Here is a 21,150-nt window from a genome sequence, read left to right as displayed (position 1 = left end):
AGGGGAAAAAAAAAAAAAAAAAGAGGTTAGAGTGGGAGAGAGCCAAAGCATAAGAGACTGTTAAAAACTGAGAACAAACTGAGGGTTGATGGGGGGTGGGAGGGAGGGCAGGGTGGGTGATGGGTATTGAGGAGGGCACCTTTTGGGATGAGCACTGGGTGTTGTATGGAAACCAATTTGACAGTAAATTTCATATATTAAAAAATAAAAAAAATAAAATAAAATAAAATGACTAACGTACTCGAAAAGAACTCTGAAAATTAGTTCTAAAGCAATTTTACACATTGTGTAGTTGTATACTAGAAGGGCATCAATAATTTACTCTTAATTTCTGTTAATTTGATCTGCTTGTCTAGAGTTCCTAAAATATGAAAACAAAATATGATATGCCTCAGTTATGATTCATGGAATCATAAGACTTTTGAGCTGAAAATAACTTTAGAGTGATCTCTTCCTCGGCCCCTTAATTTTACAGGTTGGAGAAATGGGAGCACAGTAGTAAATTCTCCTATCCAGTTATGATGGAGGAAAGATTAGAACTTAGGTCTTCTGACTTCAGTACTCTTCCACAGTGTTTTTGCCTTAGGTTTGTTTTTTGTTGTAGTTTTTTGATTATTTAAGTTATATATTAACAAAGACAGCAGCTTTTTGTTGTTGAATTCCTGTTTTGTGATTAATCAACTTGAGTGAGTACTTTACACATTCATATAAAGATGCTCTTCTCCTTATATTGAGAAGGTAACAGCCTTGTGATTATCTGCTTCTAAGTGAAAGTCGACCTGTTATCTAAACTTTTTTTTTTCTTTAAGGTAAAATAATATGTTTATTCGTTCCTGTTGATTATTTTAGTTCAAATTCAGGTCCACAGAGTTTGTGTGTGTGTGTGTGTGTGTGTGTGTGTGTGTGTGTGTGTGTTTTGTTTTTTTGTTTTTTTTTTAGAAATTTATTGTCAAATTGGTTTCCATACAGTACCCAGTGCTCATCCCAACAGGTGCCCTCCTCAATACCCATCACCCACCCACCCCTCCCTCCTACCCCCCATAAACCCTCAGTTTGTTCTCAGTTTTTAGGAGTCTCTTATGTTTTGGCTCCCTCCCTCTCTAACCATTTTTTTTTCTTCCCCTCCCCCATGGTCTTCTGTTAAGTTTCTCAGGATCCACATAGGAGTGAAAACATATGGAATCTGTCCTTCTCTGTATGGCTTATTTCACTTAGCATCACACTCTCCAGTTCCACCCATGTTGCTACAAAGGGCCATATTTCATTTTTTCTCATTGCCACGTAGTACTCCATTGTGTATTTAAACCACAATTTCTTGGGGCGCCTGGGTGGCTCAGTCGGTTGGGCATCCGACTTCGGCTCAGGTCACGATCTCGCGGTCTGTGAGTTCGAGCCCCGCGTCGGGCTCTGGGCTGATGGCTCAGAGCCTGGAGCCTGCTTCCGATTCTGTGTCTCCCTCTCTCTCTGCCCCTCCCCTGTTCATGCTCTGTCTCTCTCTGTCTCAAAAATAAATAAAAAACGTTAAAAAAAAAATTTAAACCACAATTTCTTTATCCATTCATCAGTTGATGGACATTTAGGCTCTTTCCATACTTTGGCTGTTGTTGAGAGTGCTGCTATAAACATTGGGGTACAAGTGCCCCTATGCATCAGTACTCCTGTATCCCTTGGATAAATTCCTAGCAGTGCTACTGCTGGGTCATAGGGTAGGTCTATTTTTAATTTTTTGAGGAACCTCCACACTGTTTTCCAGAGTGGCCGCACCAGTTTGCATTCCCACCAACAGTGCAAGAGGGTTCCCGTTTCTCCACCTCCTCTCCAGCATCTATAGTCTCCTGTTTTGTTCATTTTAGCCACTCTGATTGGCTTGAGGTAATAGCTGAGTGTGGTTTTGATTTGTATTTCCCTGTTATCTAAACTTTTCAAACTTAATTGCCAGCCTTATGGTTGTGTTTATTGCTTCCTTATTTATTTTGTTTTGAATTCATATTTTGCATAAATTTATTTAGAAGTGAAGTATGCAAAGTGTAAGTGGAAATTTATCTGTTAAAAGCTTATAGAACCCGGGCGCCTGGGTGGCACAGTTAAGCTTCCAGGCTCTTGATTTCACCTTAGGTCATGATCTCAAGGTAGGTAAGACCGATATTGGGCTGTACGCTGACAGCAAGGAGTTTGCTTGGGATTCTCTCCCTTTCTCTCTGCCCCAACCCTGCATGCATGTGTTTTCTCTCTCTCTCTCTTTCTCTCTCTCTCAAAATAAGTAAAAACAAACATTAAAAAAATAATAAAGCTTATTTTTGTAAGAAGTTCCAGTTTGGTTATATAGGCTATCTGATATATAGGCTATCTGGAATATTTTACGACTTCCATTGATATTTTTTTGAGGTACAAATAACTGGAAGTAGATGATCATGGTTTTGCTGATAAAAATCTTTGGGACACTTGGTTTTAACATATAGCTAAGGATGTTTTTAGTACCATTTTAATTTGCTTAAGAGTTTAAATTAAATAGAGAAAATGGCTTTATAACTAACTTTTAAATTTTATATAACTTTATCCCTAAAATCTTGTTGACATTATTATTTAGCAAGTGAAATTTTTACAGATGTGTAGACACAAATTTTATTAATTCATAACAAGCTACTTAGTTTCCAAAGCTTTGAGGTTATGAGGCTGTTAAAAATGGCTAAATTTTGATGCAGTAAATTTTCTTGTAAAAGCATACTTAAGAAAAAGATGACTGTAGTGGCCCCTGGGTGGCTCAGCTGGTTGAGCGCGGGACTCTTGATTTCAGCCAGGTCATGATCTGAGGGTCGTGAAATCGAGCCCCAAGTGGGGCTCCATGCTGCTCATAGAGCCTGCTTAAGATTCTCTCTGCCCTTTTCCCCCCGCTGGTGTGTGTGCGCTCTCTCTCAAAAACAAACCCCCAAAAACTATAAATGTAATATATATCCTGTGTATCTTTTTGTAAGTTTTACCTCAATTCTGAACTTAGTGTAGTTGTTTAAAAATACATTTTGGGGGGCACCTGACAGGCTCAATTGGTTAAGTGTCCCACTCTTGATTTTGACTCCGGTCATGATCTCACAGTTTGTGAGATCGAGCTCTGAGTTGGGCTCTGTGCTGACAATGAGGAGCCTGCTTGGGATACTCTCCCTCTGCTGCCCCCTCTCTCAAAAGAAAGAAAAAAACATTTTTTGTGTGTGTGGATGTGTTTTAAATCACTGAATCTATCAGTTTCCCCTTTTGTAAACTGGGAATAATACTAACACTTAAGTCACAGCATTGTAAAGATTAAACAAGATACCATGTGTAAAGTGCTTGGCACATGGTAGATACTGGTTAAGAATGTAGATTTTCGGGGCGCCTGGGTGGCTCAGTCGGTTGAGCGCCGACTTCGGCTCAGGTCACGATCTCGCGGTCCATGAGTTCGAGCCCCGCATCGGGCCCCTGTGCTGACAGCTCAGAGCCCGGAGCCTGTTTCAGATTCTGTGTCTCCCTCTCTCTCACCCTCCCCCATTCATGCTCTGTCTCTCTCTGTCTCAAAAATGAATAAAAACGTTAAAAAAAAAAATTAAAAAAAAAAAAGAATGTAGATTTTCTCTTCAAGAAAACACCAAATGGTGGATGACACTCGTGCTGCAGGAGGGCCCTAAGGCCCAGGTCTCTGCATTGGGAGGTCGGGACAGGGTATCTGGGGTAGAGGCGGGCACGTGGGGCTCCTGCAGTCAAGGCCAATGACAAGGAGTCAAGGACATGAAGATAAAGTCCCTGGAGGAGATCTCTTCTCCCTGCCCATCAGGGAATCTGAGATCATTGACTTTTTCCTGGGGACATCCTCAGGATGAGGTTTTGAAGATTATGCCTGTGCAAAAGCAGATCCCTGCTGGCCAGTGGGCCAGCTTCAAGGCATTTGTTGTTATCGGAGATTACGATGAATGTGTTGGCCCAGATGTTAACGTGCTCCAAGGGGGTAGCCACTGCCATCCATGGGGCCCTGATCCTGGCTAAGCATTCCATCATACCAGTGCAGCGAGGCTCCCAGGAGAGCAAGATCGGCAAGGCCCACACTGTCCCATGTGGGGTGACGAGCTGCGGTAGCTCTGTGCTTGTGTACCTCGTTCCTGCCCCTAGAGGCAAGGGCGTTGTCTTAGCCTCTTTGCCCAAGAAGCTGCTGCTGATGGCCGGTGTGGATGACTGCTGCACCTCGGACAGGGGTTGCACTGCCACCCTAGGCAACTTTGCCAAGGCCCGCTTTTTTCTTTTTTTTCTTTTCTTTTTTGGCCAAGGCCACTTGTGATGCCATTTCCAAGACCTGCAGCTATCTCACCCCAGACCTCTGGAAAGAAACTGTGTTCACCAAGTCTCCCTATCAGGGATTTATTGTCTTGTAAAGACCCATACCAGCATCTCCGTGCAGATGACCCAGGCTCCAGCTGTGGCCACCACATAGTTTTATATAGGAAAAATCAGTGAATTAAAGCCTGGAAAGAAACGAAACAAAACAAGAATGTAGACTTTCTGAGTTAATATCCCAATTTTGCCACTTACTTAATTGTATGACCTTGTAAAAGTTATGTAGCCCTTCTTAGCTTCCTTTGTGCCATCTTCTTGAGTCTTCCATACAGGAAGCTTATGTTTGCAGCAGAATCATTTTTTTTTTTTTTTTAAGCCCATTTCCTGTTCAGAGATGTGGGGATGCAAAGGGCAGTTTTCATTTTGCATTGTATCTGTCTTTTTAGTTCAACCTGGCAGTATTTCTGCTAGTACAGTTTTTGTGATAGGAGTTCTAGTATTTTCATATGTATTTCATATGCTCAGGAAGTGATGTAGTAGAGACGGGGAGAAGGGAAGGAAAGGAAAGAAGCTGATGATACAGTAGAGAAGAGGAGAATTTCTGGAGCTCATATCATTGAGTTGGTGGTAGGGATTGGAGCTCGTGCACAAGGGAAGGGATTGGATGGTGAAAAGAACAGATAGTTCATTTATTATAACAGGAAGGAAGGCAGAGCACATAGGTGCAGATAGATTCTGATACTGTTGGTGGATGTGATAATTCCTGGAAATCCTCTTCTGATGGCTTTAATTTTCTAGCAAGTCGTCAGCTGAGAGTGAGAAGGGGCATGGAAGAAGGCGTTAGAAGTTTGAGAAGAGAGGAGAGAACGTGTCATTGTTAAGAGAAGTGGGAGAGTGAATGGGCTTGGGAAATAGAATACCAGGCCGAATTCGGGACTCATTTGAGGTTAAAGGTCATGAGTTAAAAGTGGGGGCAGTCAGCTTGGTTGTGTGCCCTCTCCTTTAGTAGTAGGGGAATGGACAGAGAATTGAATTTAAGCAGGATTGTGGTTTTGCAAAGTGAGTATCTACGAGTGAGAGAGGAGCGAGTGATCATAATGATGGATCATGGAAATTAAACTGGGTAAGGAGAGAAGAGAGGACTTCCAGGGGTGAGGGAGAGTGAAAAGATTGTTAGGTTAGTAGATTTAAGGTTCTGGTGGGATCAATGGTGATGGCAGAAGTTCATGTATGAAAAGGAAGGAGCTGCTAGTAGGATAGAACATATATTCAAAAGTGGTTGCATAAAATTGAGATTATTGAGAAAGGGGCATTGTAGTGTGTGGCTGGGGTAGGGTTACATTTATTTCTTTGATCTTCACAAAGTTCATTTAGTTCTTTGATCATACAGCAACTGTGTGATGTAAATAGTGTAAGCATCATTATTCATGTTTTATGGATGAAAAAAACTGAAACTCAGAGAGGTTGGACAGTTGCCCCAAGATCACAAAGCTAGGACTCAGACTCTATTACTCTAATTCTCAATATTCACTCCTATACCATACTCTAAAAATTTTCTGAAAGTTAGTGACCTGTTACCCTCTCTTTAAAACTAAAGAGCAACCTCAAATCAAGACTTTTAAGAAATGTACAAGAACAAAACTGTTTGCTCTTCAGAAATCTTTGGAGACTTTGGGATAGGGGTGATGTTGAGGAGTTCATTGCTTCTGTTATTATCTAACTGACCTTATTAAACACACATACAAACACACACACTAGAGGCTTAAATATGACAGTTTTGTTTAAAATCCCGTATATAAGGAGACTGAAGGTGGGTGGGGGACAGGACAAATAGGAATGTACTATTCTTTCAGCAGCATGCCTGGACAGACAGCTGTACTGTCAAATGTGTCTGCTCAAATCCATGTACATTCTTTATGGTGGCAATTTGCACCATTGCAAGTCTCTAGGAAAACATAGTTGGCTATTGGATAATGTCTATTTGGGATAGGATTGTCTCCTCTCCCCCAGCAAGATAGTAATTACGCTTTTTCTTTGTGTCCTTATACATTTGGCTTTATGTTTGTGGTAGACTTTGAAGAGTTCTTCAAATGTGAAGGAAGAATGAAGGAATTATAATTAAATATAATATGAACTTATATTTACCATTTTGAATGTTTGCCAGAGTACAAAAATAGGATGTCTAAATTTCAGATTATTTATTTATTTATTTTTTAATTTACATCCAAGTTAGCATATAGTGCAACAATGATTTCAGGAGTAGATTCCAGTGATTCATCCCCTATGTATAACGCCCAGTGCTCATCCCAAGTGTCTTCCTTAATACCCCTTCCCCATTTAGCCCATCCCCCCACCCACAACCCTTCCATCAACTCTGTTCTCTATATTTAAGAGTCTCTTATGTTTTCTCCTCCTCCCTGTTTTTATATTATTTTTGCTTCGCTTCCATTATGTTATCTGTTTTGTGTCTTAAATTTCTCATATGAATAAAGTCATATGATACTTGTCTTTTTCTGACTAATTTCACTTAGCATAATACCCTCTAGTTCCATCCATGTAGTTGCAAATGGCAAGATATCTTTTTTTTTTTTTTAATTGCCGAGTAACATTCCATTGTATATATATATACCACATCATTGGGGCGCATGTGCCCCTTCAAAACAGCACACCTGTATCCCTTGGGTAAATACCTAGTAGTGCAATTGCTGGGTTGTAGGGTAGTTCTATTTTTAATTTTTGAGGAACCTCCATACTGTTTTCCAGAGTGGCTACACCAGTTTGCATTCCCAGATTAATGTTGTTTTCATGCTTTCTGTTCTTAATTTTTCTTTCTTTTTTTTTTTTTTTAAAGTTGTTTTCAATTGTGGCAAAATATACACAACATCAAACTCCTCGTCTTCTCAGATAATGCTTTAATATACTCAGGTATATTTTGTTCATATAATATTCTGTTTAAAGTAGGACTAGTTTTTTGCAACTACGTGGATGGAACTGGAGGGTATTATGCTAACTGAAATTAGAGACAAAAATCCTATGACTTCACTCATATGAGGACTTTAAGAGACAAAACAGATGAACATAAGGGAAGGGAAACAAAAATAATATAAAAACGGAGGGGGACAAAACAAAAGAGACTCATAAATATGGAGAACAAACTGAGGGTTGCTGGAGGGGTTGTGGAAGGGGGGGATAGGCTAAGTGGGTAAGGGGGAATAAGGAATCTACTCCTGAAATCATTGCTTCACCGTATACTAATTAATTTGGATGTAAATTTAAAAAAAAGTTAAATTATAAAAAAAAAAAAATAAAGAAACCTGATTTAGTAACTCAAAAAAAAAATTAAAATAAATTAAAAAAATAAAGTAGGAGTAGTTTCCTGCGGATGACCCTTATACCCTTCGGCCAGCAGAACTTCCCTTTCCTATCTGTTACCAATCTTCTATCTCCTACATGCTACTCTACTGAAACCTTTTACCCCAGTAGAATGGAGTCTCATGACAGAACAGGAGGTGGAGAAGTGGTAGACCTTCGCAGCTGATGCTCCCTCCTACAGTATCTGTGAAATGTGGGTCGTATCTGTTCCTTTCTTCCTTTCGCTCTAGAGCGTTCATGCCAGCTCCTCAGGGAGAATGTGTAGGAAAGCCTTTGGCTTGAGTGATACAGCTCTGATCTTGTGACTTCCTTAAGAGATTTCATTCATTTCTTACCATCTTCAGGGTGAGGTCTAAAGTCATTAGCAGAGCATCATTCAAGGCTTTCATGGTCTGGTGCCTGCCTAATCTCATACATGTTCTCTAGGTTCCAGACATACTAAATAAAACACATGCAGTTCCCTAAATACGGTTTGTGCCTGGCACATAGTAGATAGTCCAGAAATATTTCTGGAGAGAGAGAGCGTGCATGAGTGAGCGCGCGTGTGTGTGTGTGTGTGTGTGTGTGTCGGTGTATATAAGTTGTACTCTTTTACATGCTAACTTTTATTCCACAGCTACCTCTTTAAGACTCAGGCCAAGAATCCTCTATCAGTAGGCCTCTGCTTTTGCCTATACTAGTAAGCACTCTTGCTCTGTGATGTCAAAACATTCAGGCCACATCACTGTATATGTTAGCTGATTGACTTCTTGGTTTCTCTCATTAGCATGTGAGATGCTTAAGGGCCAGGGACCATGTGTTATTTACCTTAGTACCCTGTAACTCTTCTATTCTTCATAGAGTTTCATATTCATATTCTTCATTTTTTGTTACTAAAAGCCTTTAAGTTAGCTGTTGCTCTTGTTTTCTGATGTTTACATTATATAATGTTATGTATTCAATATTCCTGACCTTTTAATTTCATTTCTTAGCCTTCCCCAGTGAAAATTACATGGACGCTTAACTTGTGAAATAATCAGTATTTTATTTATTTTTTTAATCAGTGTTTTAACAAGCGTATATCATACATCATAATTGCCATAATGCTTATTATAGGATTGGGATGTTGGGTAGGAAAATTAGAATTGCACACTTCATTTCCTGCAGAGGAATTATCTGAGCGCTTTAAATAGTTAAGATTATATAAGCCTTATCCTTCTAGATCAGTACATTTGAGTTTGCATGTTTTAAATTGGTGACTTATTAAATTGTTGTTACTTAAGATGTAACTATTGTTAGTGCATTTGTGTTTCCTAATTTCCACTCTTTTATCAGTGTTGCTTTTCTTTCTCAATCTTAATGTCAACAGTTGTGTCATTCCTTAGAATTAATGACTTAGTGGGTGACACATTATTTGTTTATAGGAGAAGGCTTTATTTTAGATGTTCTTCCTTTTTAGAGTCCAGAATCTTAATCATTTTACCAGAAGGTTTACTCTCTCTCATTTGGGTGAAACAGTAGATAAAGAGACTGTAAGCATACTAAATAAACATGGGTTGAATTTTTTTGGGGCATGAACCTAAGTACAATAAAGATTTATCATATAGGGGCAACTGGGTGGCTCAGTCAGTTAAGCATCCAAGTCTTGATTTTGGTTCAGGTCATGTTCTCTCACAGTTTGTGAGATCGAGTCCCATGTTGGGTTCTGTGCTGACAGCATGGAGCCTGCTTGGGATTCTCTTTCTCTCTCTGTCTCTCTCTCTCTCTGTCTCTCTGTCTCTCTCTCTCTCTCTCACAAATTAATAAATAAACTTAAAAAATATTATATAAACACTGTGAAACCCCAAATTAATTAATTAAAAAAAATTTTTTTTTTTAAGTAGGCCCCACACCCAGTGTGGAGCCCAGCGTGGGGCTTGAACTCACAACCCTGAAATCAAGACCTGAGCTGAGATCAAGAGTTGGACACTTAACCAACTGAGTCACCCATTTTATTTAGTTGTATTAAATTAAAACCAACTGAGTCACCCATTTTATTTGGTTGTATTAAATTAAAAAAAAATTTTTTAACATTTATTTGAGAGAGAGAACGAGCGAGCAGGGGAGGGGCAGAGAGAGATGGAGACACAGAATCCAAAGCAGGCTCCAGGCTCTGAGCTGTCAGTACAGAGCCCGACATGGGGCTTGAACTTACAAACTGTGAGATCATGACCTGAGCTGAAGTGAGACGCTTAACCAGCTTAGCCACCCAGGTACCCTAAGGCCTTTCTAACAATAATTTTTTTTCCTGTTGTAGGCCGACTTTTCCATGGCAGACCTACCTGCCTGCAGCAGATAAGTTTTTATGGGATCACTCTTTTAAAACATTTTTGTATTGTTGGAACATTTATGTAACATAAAATCTGTCATTTTAATCATTTTTAAGTGTACAATTCAGTGGCATCAAGTACATTTACAGTGTAATGCAGCTATCACCACTATCTACTTGCGAACCTTTTTAAACAACTCAAACAGAAAATGTGTCCCCATTCCTCTCTCCTCAGTCTCTGGTTACCTCTAATCTACTTTCCTTCTGTAAGAATTTGCCTATTCTAGATATTTCACATAAGTGTATTTAGTTTATTCCACTAGCACAGTGTTTTCAAGGTTCACTGTGTTATAGCATGTATCAGACCTTTGTTCCTTTTTTTTTTTTTAATTTAAAGTTTTATTTAAGTAATCTCTGCACTCAACAAGGGGTTTGAACTCACGACCCCAAGATGAAGTCAGCATGCTCTTCTGACTGAGCCAGCCAGGCGCCCCAGAACTTCATTCTCCCTGAGGTTAACTGTAGTTGGAAGGGGATGGTATGTCATGACTATTCTTGGAACTTGATTTGGCTGTTAACTGTGCTTCTCTGGCAGAAGCCAGAAGGGTTGGGTTGGATCTCAGGGCATCTTTGGAATAATCAAGATGCTTAGGGTGGCAGCTCGGCTTGCAACCAGAGTTCATTCCTCTTAGTGTTTTTGTTTGTTTGTTTGTATGATTGATTGATTGATTTTTAATCTCTTACAGTGTTTTTAATCCTTTTCTTCTTGTCAGGAACAGAAATCTCCTTACTAGTCTCTCTCTTCCCCTGGCCTAGGCTATGGTGTGAAATTAAAGCTTATTTTTTCTATTGGCATGCTGACTCCTAAGCTTGGCTTATCAAAATCAGAGTTTTACTTCTAAAAAATGCTCACCTGCTTGTATTTTTCTTAGGACAGGAACATGTAACAACAGTAAAAATTAAAATTGGCTGCTGTTAATAACAGCCTTATTACTTCTGTTTTTTTGAATAGCGCTTCACTCTACCACATACTTGCCCTCATCTCCCAAGTGGAATACTCTCAGGATTTTAAAAAACTCTTATGCATATAATTAAAAAGGAGTGATTATTGATCTTGATTAATTTGTTATAACTTCTTTTGATTGTAGAGACTGTGGTAGGGGTTTGTGTAGCCTGGGATCTCCTTTATTAATTTACTTCATCATTCCCTTTCGTCAGCGTGTATTTGTTACTGCCTGGGGCATGAGCTCACATTCCCACTTACTGGACTTACAAGACCGTGGCATGCCAGACAGTAGTAAAACTTCCTAGCATATCTGTCTGCTAGGAGACTAAAATTAAGAGCTAGTTGTTTATTCCTTTAGGACATCCATTTAAGGAGAATGGTTCCTGCCATTCTAGCCCACTCCTCAAATAGCTAATTCATTTCTTTTAGGTAGCTTCACACTTGTCTGTGTTAATATTCTAAATGCGCCACCAAATATTTATTAAGTTTCTGCTATTGTGAAACAGTCTTAGCAGTGGAAGTCTGGTTTCTACCAGCTTCAAGTGACTGCTGATGGCTTTTCTTCTTCTGAGTTGGACAGGGCACAGGAGGCCAATTCAGCGGGGTCCAGGGAATAGGGTCAAGAAGCTAGGTGAACACCTTGCAGCCTGGACTCACATCCTGTCCCTCTTTATTTTCTCTCTCTGGCTTTGACATCCTTCATTTTCTTGCTGCTGTGGCCACGTAGGCTTTCAACTTTGCCAGTCTGTGCCCAAAACAAACCAATACAAATCCATCTCCTATCTTTTTTCATCTTCCTGAGATAAAAAATGCTCTAGAAATTTCACAGGGAGTAACAAAAGTTTCAGGCACTAACATGACAGGGATAATCTAAGAAGGTTCTAAGCCTCCTTTCTCCTTTTTGCTTAGAACTGGTAGACAAGTTGAAGGGTATGAAGTTAGAGAAGGTTTTAAGACTGCACTGTGGACTGAATGAAATGATATTCATGTATGAAAGTATTTCAGACCAGTTTTCAAGTGTACATACGGATGTGGAAATTTCCGGGGACAATATAAAAGAGGAACTATAGTATTGGAAAGGCTTTGCATCTCCTCTGTCTGTAAGTATAGTGATAGGGTAAACTTTTTCCTGATCCAAGGTGAGGAGGTAGGAGAAGGGGAGGGAATCCTATGTTGCCAGGGCATGCAGGGAGGGAGAGGGAAAGTCAGAGGGAAACAAAGGAAGAGAAACCGTTAGGGGTGAAGGGAGGCTCTGCGACTGTTTTTACGGCATATACATAGGTCAGTCTGTACAGAATGTGAATTTTTTTTTCCTTCACATAAAATTTGAGATGCACATACATACACACAATAAGGGGAAACTGTAATAAAAATGCTTGTTTGCCAGTACGTTTTCTCACAGGTAACAGTATGCTTCAGGGTTTTTTTTGAGAGCGTCATTGTAGTTTATACTTTAAAAAAAAAACATTTATTTGTTTGGCTTTTATGTAGTCACATTCACTTAGTGTTCAAATGTCATTCTTTGTCAGTTAATTTGGATTGATATCCAGGTAAGACCTATTTGTTACAATGATATATTTAATAATCGATATAATTATTTAATGATAAACTGTCTAATAGAACTAATACGTATCTCATATCTCTGATCTATAGGTTCTTTACCTTCATTCTTTGTTTTGCACAAAGGAAAGGGTTATTATTTCTAAAAAGTCATTAAAGCCTTTTGTAGCTTTAAAATTTGTTACTCTAATTATATCAGCTGTTTCCTAGAACATGCTTTCAAAGTATTTCCTAATGGTTTTGGAAGGATGCACATGGAAATTTTTCTTAAACTTTTCTTTATAATTTATGATTTTTAATAGTTTCTAAATGTCCAAATGGGGCTTGCTATATGCATATTTTACACTACAAATTTCCTCATAATATTCTGGGTAGACATTTGTCTACCCTGTTAATTTAGTATCTTCAATGGAGATTTGTTTGCTATATGGCTAGAGTTAAAACAGAGTTAGCAGGGCACCTGGGTGGCTCAATCGGTTAAGCGTCCGACTTCAACCCAGGTCATGATCTCAGTTGTTTGTGAGTTTGAGCCCTCTTTCAGACTCTGTCCTGATAGCTCAGAACTGGGAGCCTCCTTCGAATTTTGTGTCTCCCTCTCTCTCTCTGCCACTCCCCCACTTGTGCTCTCTCTCTTTCTCAAAAATAAAGAAACATAAAAAGAAAATAAAACAGCTAGCCTGTATGTCTGTCTAATCGGAAAAGAATATGCTTTATGACATGATTGGAAGAAAACCAGCAGTGTTTTTCTGCCTCCTTGTTAACGCTTAAAATTCTTTGGGGAAATTTCTTTTATTTTTAACTGTGTAACCTGTTAAAACATAAATATTACTATGTAACTTTTGGGCAGGGTGGGATTCAGTGCCATTATTCTTTGTAAATGTTATTTATCAGGTTATCTTTAAATTTCATAGATTATCTTTAAATTCTAAGGCTCTAGAGCACAGTTGTTTGGCAGACCTTGCTTAGAGGAGTAAACACCTTTAGCTCTTTATTAAAATAAGTGGAATCTAGTCTCTTCCTCCTATTACTACCTTCCAATCAGAGATAAAATAACTTCAGCTCTTTAAATAGAAAAAGACTGATTTGGGACAGTCTGTATGTGCATTCATGTATATGTGCACACAGAGTAGTTACGTCGTGAGGAGTTAAAGTCCTTGGCAGCTGGGAAGACAGGTCGGGAAAGGAGGGTACCTGCCTGTCAAGGCCTGCTTCACCATCTTCTCTAGGATAAGACCTGGTTAAGGAGTTAACCGGGTCTTGAAGTGTAGCATATACCAGCTTTTAATTCTCATCTATTTGAAAATGCAGATTACCTATTATTATTTTTAAGTTGAATTTGTTTTTCACTTTGCCATGAAATCTTTTGAGTTTTAACTCTGTGATCAGTTTTAGTGAGGAGAAAAGTGTTTGTGGTCTCTGTTGGGATTTTTTTCTTGGGGAAATAACAGCAATCAATAAGGGGCATTTGTGACCAGTGGTACTTAGGCTGATGATTTTATTGTTCCTTTTTTAGAAATGAGAGAATAAATTATGCAGGACTTGTCTGGGCACATGAAAACATGAACATGAAAACTCATTCTTTGAAGTTTCACAGAGTTCCTTCCTGAATTTTATTTCTCTTTCATTGTAGGTAAGGTGTAGCATAATTAAGTACGTGTTGTACTTCCTAACTGTGAAATGAACTTAGTCTGTATCATCCTCTATGAGTGTTGTGGAGAAACTTAAGTCTTGATTGCAGTAAACTATGAGTCAAGGAGTTTATTAACCAGCTCAAGATTGATCGACTTGAATATATTATTTGGCCCACAGAGTAGATTTTACTATTGTTTATTGGATATTTTGGGCATTATTAGTATTACTAAATGAACTTGAATTTGGCTAAAAATCTGAAGCCTCCATAACTGGGGTAGCAAGTCATGCTAGTTAGTGTCATAGTGGTTTTCTTCAAACTTTGGTGTTCACATATTTCCTCAAAGGCTTATGAAAGATCTAGGTGAGAAGAGGATGTGGCCATGAAGGGATAGCATGAGGGGGATGATTGTTCTGTATCTTGTGTGTGTGTTCTGTATCTTATAGAAACAGGTGTTGATTACATGAATTTGTACATGTATTAAGATTCATAGAACTATACACCAAGAGAAAGAAAGTAGCTGCTCTCTTGCACGTGTTTTGGGTCATATCAGAAACCAGTTTCATCATAAGTTGAAATAATTGCAAATTATATAATTTTTTGTATTTTATAAATAGCGACATTTTAAAATAAAACATCATTATTTATTACTTATTACTTATGTTTCAGAGAGAGAGAGAGAGAGAGAGAGAGAGAGAGAGAGAGCATGTGAGTGAGCACGTGCATGGGAGAGGGGTAAAGGGAGGGAGTGAGAGAATCCCAAACAGGCTCCATGCTCAATGCTGAGTCTGATGGGGGGCTCGATCCCACAACCCTGGGATCACGATCTGAGCCAAAATCAAGAGTCAGATTATCAACCAACTGAGCCACCTAGGTGCCCCTAAAGCAAAACATCATTTTAAAAAATGTATCTAGGAATCTAAATACTGTAGTGATTCATCATTACCATTATCCATTATTAGCATTATTTTATGAAGTATATAAACAGGCTCTTTTTTAACAGCTGAAAGTTGGAAATTATTCCTGTTTTTCTTTGAATTTGTGTTTCTATTCCACTTTCCTCATGGAAGTTTATCCTAATGTATTTTGACCACCTAAATACCATGTCCTAGTTCTCTTCACCTACGACAGATACATAAATTGAAATTATTTTCTTTTTAGTTTCTCTGTTTAAAACTTTTTATGATTGATTTAGGATTTTAACCTACTGGCACATAACCACAAAACAATGTAAGTATATATTTTGATAATTAAAAGTAAAATTTGGTTGGAAATATTATATCAGTCATTGCTGCAAAAATGCTATGTAATAAATAATCTGGATCTCAGTATCTTAAAAACGGCATTTCCTTTTTTTCCTTCTCATCAGTGTCTGGGTCAGCTGGGATTTTGTTGATCCCAGCTGAGCTTGCCTAGGTTCAGTGAGATTTGGCTCTGTGCCCACAGGTCTGCTCTGCATGTCCCACAGTCATCTAGTGCAGACAGCAGGAACACAAGAAGGGTGAGAAACAAACACACATGAAGGCTATTAAAGTCCCAGCTCCAAATTGGCATACTGCCCACACTGTTGGGCAGAGAAGGTTACATGACCAAGCCCAGCATCAGTGGGGAAGGGAGATCTACTTTGCCTATTCCAGTGGTAGGTAACCGCAAAGTCTTTAGCCAAGGATATGCATTATAATTCTATAATAGTGAGGAACTGAAAAATTTGGAACAATAATCAACTTCTTTTGTGCATTTTTTAATGAGATGTTTTTCTTGTGTCTGTGGATGTTATTTACTGGAACGAGACACTGGATTGAGATCTGAAGCAGTTGGAGTTAGCCAGGCAAAGTGGGAGTGGGGACAACGGGCAGAAAATATTTGGGGTCAAGGGAATAGTATTTGCCAAAATAAGAGACAATCTGTGAAACTAGAGTTGAGCATGTCCAAAGCATAGTGTGAGAGGCCAGGTGTTTATCAAAAAAGAGAATGGGCAGGAGAGGTAAGGCCTCAGTCACTGTGAAAGAGCCTTTTATGCCATGTGAGGGAAATTAGGCTTTAACTTGAATGCAATGGAGAAATCATTGGAATCTTTTAAACAGAGTATGTTGTGATCAGATTTTCTTGTGCTCAAGAAAAAAAAATCATCTTGGTTGTTTATGCATATTATAATGATGTTAGAGAAGTCCAGAGGTGGAGAGACCAGTGAGGAAACCATTGCAAGGACCTACGTGAAAAATGAAGATGGCCTAAACAAAAGGAGTGGAGTTAGGGCTGGAAAGAGATGGTAAGCCATAGAAGAACTAATTTGAAGTATTTTCAGCCAGTGAGTACATTGGTCACATTCTCTCATCTATATATAATTTTGATGTTAGAACAAGGGCAATGTTTCAGTTAACATATGTCATCATTTTTTAGTTTATGAAACAGTGAATGTTAGCAATTTTTGTTTAAAATAATGTGTAGGGGCACCTGGTGGCTCAGTCAGTTAAGCGTCCGATTCGTGATTTCTGCTCAGGTAATGATCTCATCACGGTTGTGAGATCGAGTCCCATATTGGTCTTCCTGTTGGACACAGGGTTCCACGTTGGGTGTTGGGCTTAGCCTGGGCATGGAGCCTGCTTAAGATTCTCTCTCTCTTTTTTCCTCTGCCCCTCCCATGCTCTCTCAAAAAAATAATAAAATTTAAAATGATTTGTAAATAGTAAAGTTACAAATCCCAATTATTAATATTATGCAGGATGTTCTTTGAATAAGAACAGTATTTTGGGTTTTTTAAAGGGGGGGGGAAGGGTAGAGGGATAGAGAAAGAGAATATCCCAAGCAGGCTCTGCATGGACAGCGTGGAGTGCCACATGGGGCTTGAACCCACGAACCATGAGATCATGACCTGAGCCGAAACCAAGAGTTGGACCCTTAACTGACTTGAGCCCTTAGGTGCTCTGATAATATTGTTTTATTGAGGCTAGAGAAGCACTATTTATTATCTCTGACCTAGTGTGTGTAGTGTTTTTTTTAATTTCTTTGGTTTAACTATTTTCCCCCTCCCCCATAATCTGGAAAACTCAAAACACCTATTTGTCTGAAAGAAAAACTCTGGAAATTGTTACTCTTCAATGGTTTCTAATTGCCAGCAAGATAAATCTGAATTTTTTGTCATGGCATTCAAACTTCTCTAAGATCTGGTCCTTGCTTACCGCTCCTACTTTAATTTTCTTAGCACTTCATTTTATGCACATGTCCCCTCCATTCAAAAAAAACAAACCTTGGGCCATAATCCTTTTTTTTCAGTTTGTAGAATGTACTATGCATCTTATTACCATTAATCACACTTTACTTGGAATGTCTTCATCTCATTCACTTCACCTGCTTCAGATGGTTGATATAAAAATGACTTGTCTTTAAACTGGAGGTGATCGTGAGCACCACATTTCTGAGGTGTATAAATCTGAGCCAGATTTCATCTTTCCACTTTACTGATCTATTCCTGGTGCTTGTTACTAGTACTTGGTACAAAGTGGATGTTCAGTAAAGATTTCAATAGTAATTCATCAATGTATTAGTTACTCGGAGTTAGGCATTTCAGAATTTCTTGTGGATTGCGTTATTTTGTTCCTTTATGGGTACACAGACACATTCATAAACATTCCGTGCACAGAAAAGTGTGTGTGTGTTTGTGTGCATGCGTGCGTGAGCAGTTGTTGCATACTTCTAGTCTCGAACAGCTGACTGCTTGGATTACAGAGGATTGTATTGTAGATCTTTAGGAATGATGTAGGTTTATTTGTGAGTCCCTTCCTAGGAATGTCAGCTCTGAGCTTGCACTGAAGTCACTGTACCAGGTGCCAGCTACATGGACTTTGAGAATTCCACGAGGGAAAGAGGATTGGCACATTCCTTTCATCCCTGAGATATTTCATTATCTTTTGCCTTAACAACATAGGCAATGATGTGTTTCTGCTAAGATGCAAAGATCTTGGAATTCTAAATTCCACAAATCTTATGTGTTTAGGAAGGCCCTTTCCTCTCAACTTGTGTCACGATTATGAACAAAAGGATATTTTTATCTAAAAATAAGTGGAAATTTTAAGTTCTTAAGCTGCAAATTCTTATCTGTAGGTATTGCTAAATTTTAGTGTTCTGTACATGTGGGAATGAATATATGGCATGGTTATGATTGTTTTCATTTAACTGGTGTGAAATGTGTATCAACCTATGTTTTGCCTTTTTTCTCTTTATTTTTAAAATTACCATACAGTAAAATTGGTTTTTTTTGTTTGTACAGTTGTATGCATTTTAACTTCTGTAGTTTTGTGTAAGCTCACAATCAGCAGAGCAATTACATTATCCCAACAAACTTTATTGTGCGTTCCCTCTGTATTCTCATCTTCTCCCCACCTTTTTAAAAATTATTTTGAGGGGCGCCTGGGTGGCGCAGTCGGTTAAGCGTCCGACTTCAGCCAGGTCACGATCTCACGGTCCGTGAGTTCGAGCCCCGCGTCAGGCTCTGGGCTGATGGCTCAGAGCCTGGAGCCTGTTTCAGATTCTGTGTCTCCCTCTCTCTCTGTCCCTCCCCCGTTCATGCTCTGTCTCTCTCTGTCCCAAAAATAAATAAACGTTGAAAAAAATAAAAAATTAAAAAAAAATTAAAAAAAAAAATTAAAAAAAAAATTATTTTGAGAGAGAGAAAGCGTGTGCATGCACACATGCGTGTGCAAGCAGGAGAGGGGCAGAGAGAGGAAGAGAGAGAATCCCAGGCAGGCTCCACTCTCAGCACAGAGCCCGACACGGGGCTCGATCCCATGACCCTGGGATCATGACCTGAGCTGAAATCGGCTCATTCAACCAACTGAACCACCCAGGTGCCCCTGCAGCATGTAACTTCTTGAGACTGGCTTCTCTTGGAAACTAAGAATATAATATCTTTGAGACTTATGCAAGTTGTTGTGTATATTAATAGTTCATTCTTTTTTTATTGCTACTTGTATTCCATTGTGTGGATGTACCATAGTTTGTTTATCCGCTCGTCTATTGAAGGACATTTAGGTTGTTTGCAGTTTGGGACAGTTAGAAATAGACCTGCCGTAAACATTTCTGTACAGGTCTTTGTGACTATAAGTTTTCATTTCTCCAGGGTAGATACCCACTAGTGGGATTGCTGGGTCATATGGTAATTGTGTGTTTTATTTTATAAGAAACTGCCGAACTGTTGACCAGAGTGACTGTATCACTTTGTGTTCTGCCTAGCAAAGTATGGGAGTTCCAGTTGGTCAACATCCGTGTCAGTGTTTTTTTATATTAGCCATTCTCATAAGCATGTAGTGGTATCTCGTGGTTGTAATTTGTATTTCCTTAATGTTTGTTGTCGTTGAGCATCTTTTCACGTACCTGTTTGCCATTCATATAACCTCTTTGGTGAAGTATTCAAGTTTTACCTTTTTTTTCCTTTTTTTTTTTTGTTTTAAGTGTGTTGTTTTCTTCGCGTCTCCTCCCATTTTTGTTGGGCCTTTTTATAACCTCATAAGTAATGTTTCTTGTTTTCCCGTCATTTTTCTTATTTTCTCATTAAAAGACTGTGTCACAGGACTTTGGAGACAGACCAGCACCTGGGTTTTAAATGTGGGTTACTCTGCAGGTCTCCTTGTGATCTTGGACACATTATTTACCTGACAGGATTATTATGAAAATTAGAAAATTCAGTTGATGTGCATGAAGTGCTCAACATGTAGCTATATCCATGCCTTTCTTTCCCCCCTCAATTCACATCTCTGCGTGCATTCCCTGGAATACTAGTCTTTGAGATGCTCAGCGAAAAATCTGAGATCTGCTATGTGATGTCGCTGCTTTTTGGAGGGCTACTATGAACATGAGTATATTACTTGCTCTAATAAGTTAGACATTTCTTGTAGAACTAGTTTTATTTAGTATTTTCCAATCTTATTTAACTATAGAAATACTTGTCCTATGACATCTACGTAACCTACTCTGATGGAGCATGGTTCAGGAAATACTGACTTAGCATGTTATCCCAGAGTGTGGCACATATTAAATATTCATTATTTATCAACTACACACACACATACACACACACACACACACACACACACACACACACACATACCTACACATGATTCATTTAGTTTTAAGTCTTGAAATAAGTATTTAAAAATATATTAATCTTAGGTTGGGTTATGTAGATTATCATATCCTCTTTTAAAAATATTCTGTTTATGACTCCTTATACCCATTTCTTTTTTTTAATTCCAGCATAATTAATACACAGTGTTAAATTAGTTTCAGGTGTACAACAGTGATTCAACAATTCTGTACATTCAGTGCTCACCATGAAGGTGTACTCTTAATTGCCTTCACCAGTTTCACCTATCTCCTTATCCCCGTTTGTTTGTTTTTTTTTTTAATGTTTTTATTTATTTTAGAGAGAGAGAGAGAGCACAAGCAGGGGAGGGGCAGACAGAGAGAGAGAGAGACATACACACACAAAATCTGAAGTAGGCTTCAGGCTCTGAGCTGTCAGCACGGAGCCCAATGTGGGCTCAAACCTGTGAATTGCGAGATCATGACCTGAGCTGAAGTTGGACGCTCAACTGACTGAGCCATCCGGGTGCCTCTCCTTATCCCGGTTCTGAGAAAGTTCTGGGAAATGGTTTGAAAGTTTGATTCATAGACCATTAGTATCAATATTACTTCTGGGTGATATCAGAAATGCATATTCTCAGGTACCCACCCTTGGCCAGCTGAATCAGAAACTCAAGAGTTATGCCCTATAATCTGTGTTTTCCAGCTTGTCCTTCAGGTGATTTTCGTGTATGCTTACGTTGTAGAACCCACTCTAGGGAATCATTCAGTTTGGGTTTTTGTTGCAGAGCAACAAAATCTGAGAAAAGATTCAGATAGATCATCTAGATGGGACTTGGATTAACTAGAGCACCTTATTGTACTATCTCTTAATGTTGAAAAACTTTATAAAACACAGTAGAACACTAATACAACAGATTG

The 21,150-nt window shown here is 38.8% G+C and overlaps 1 protein-coding gene and 1 pseudogene across 4 annotated transcripts in view; both read left to right on the top strand.

Annotated features, from left to right (window-relative positions):
- Positions 1 to 21,150, top strand: part of ABL2 (ABL proto-oncogene 2, non-receptor tyrosine kinase) — a 116,259-nt gene that overhangs the window by 39,297 nt on the left and 55,812 nt on the right. The gene's annotated exons all lie outside the window — the stretch shown is intronic.
- Positions 3,594 to 9,437, top strand: LOC131495710 (small ribosomal subunit protein uS5-like; annotated as a pseudogene).

This window comes from Neofelis nebulosa, chromosome 15 (genome assembly GCF_028018385.1).
Source record: "Neofelis nebulosa isolate mNeoNeb1 chromosome 15, mNeoNeb1.pri, whole genome shotgun sequence".
NCBI classification, from domain to species: domain Eukaryota; kingdom Metazoa; phylum Chordata; class Mammalia; order Carnivora; family Felidae; genus Neofelis; species Neofelis nebulosa.
This window is presented reverse-complemented; position numbering and strand designations above follow the sequence as displayed.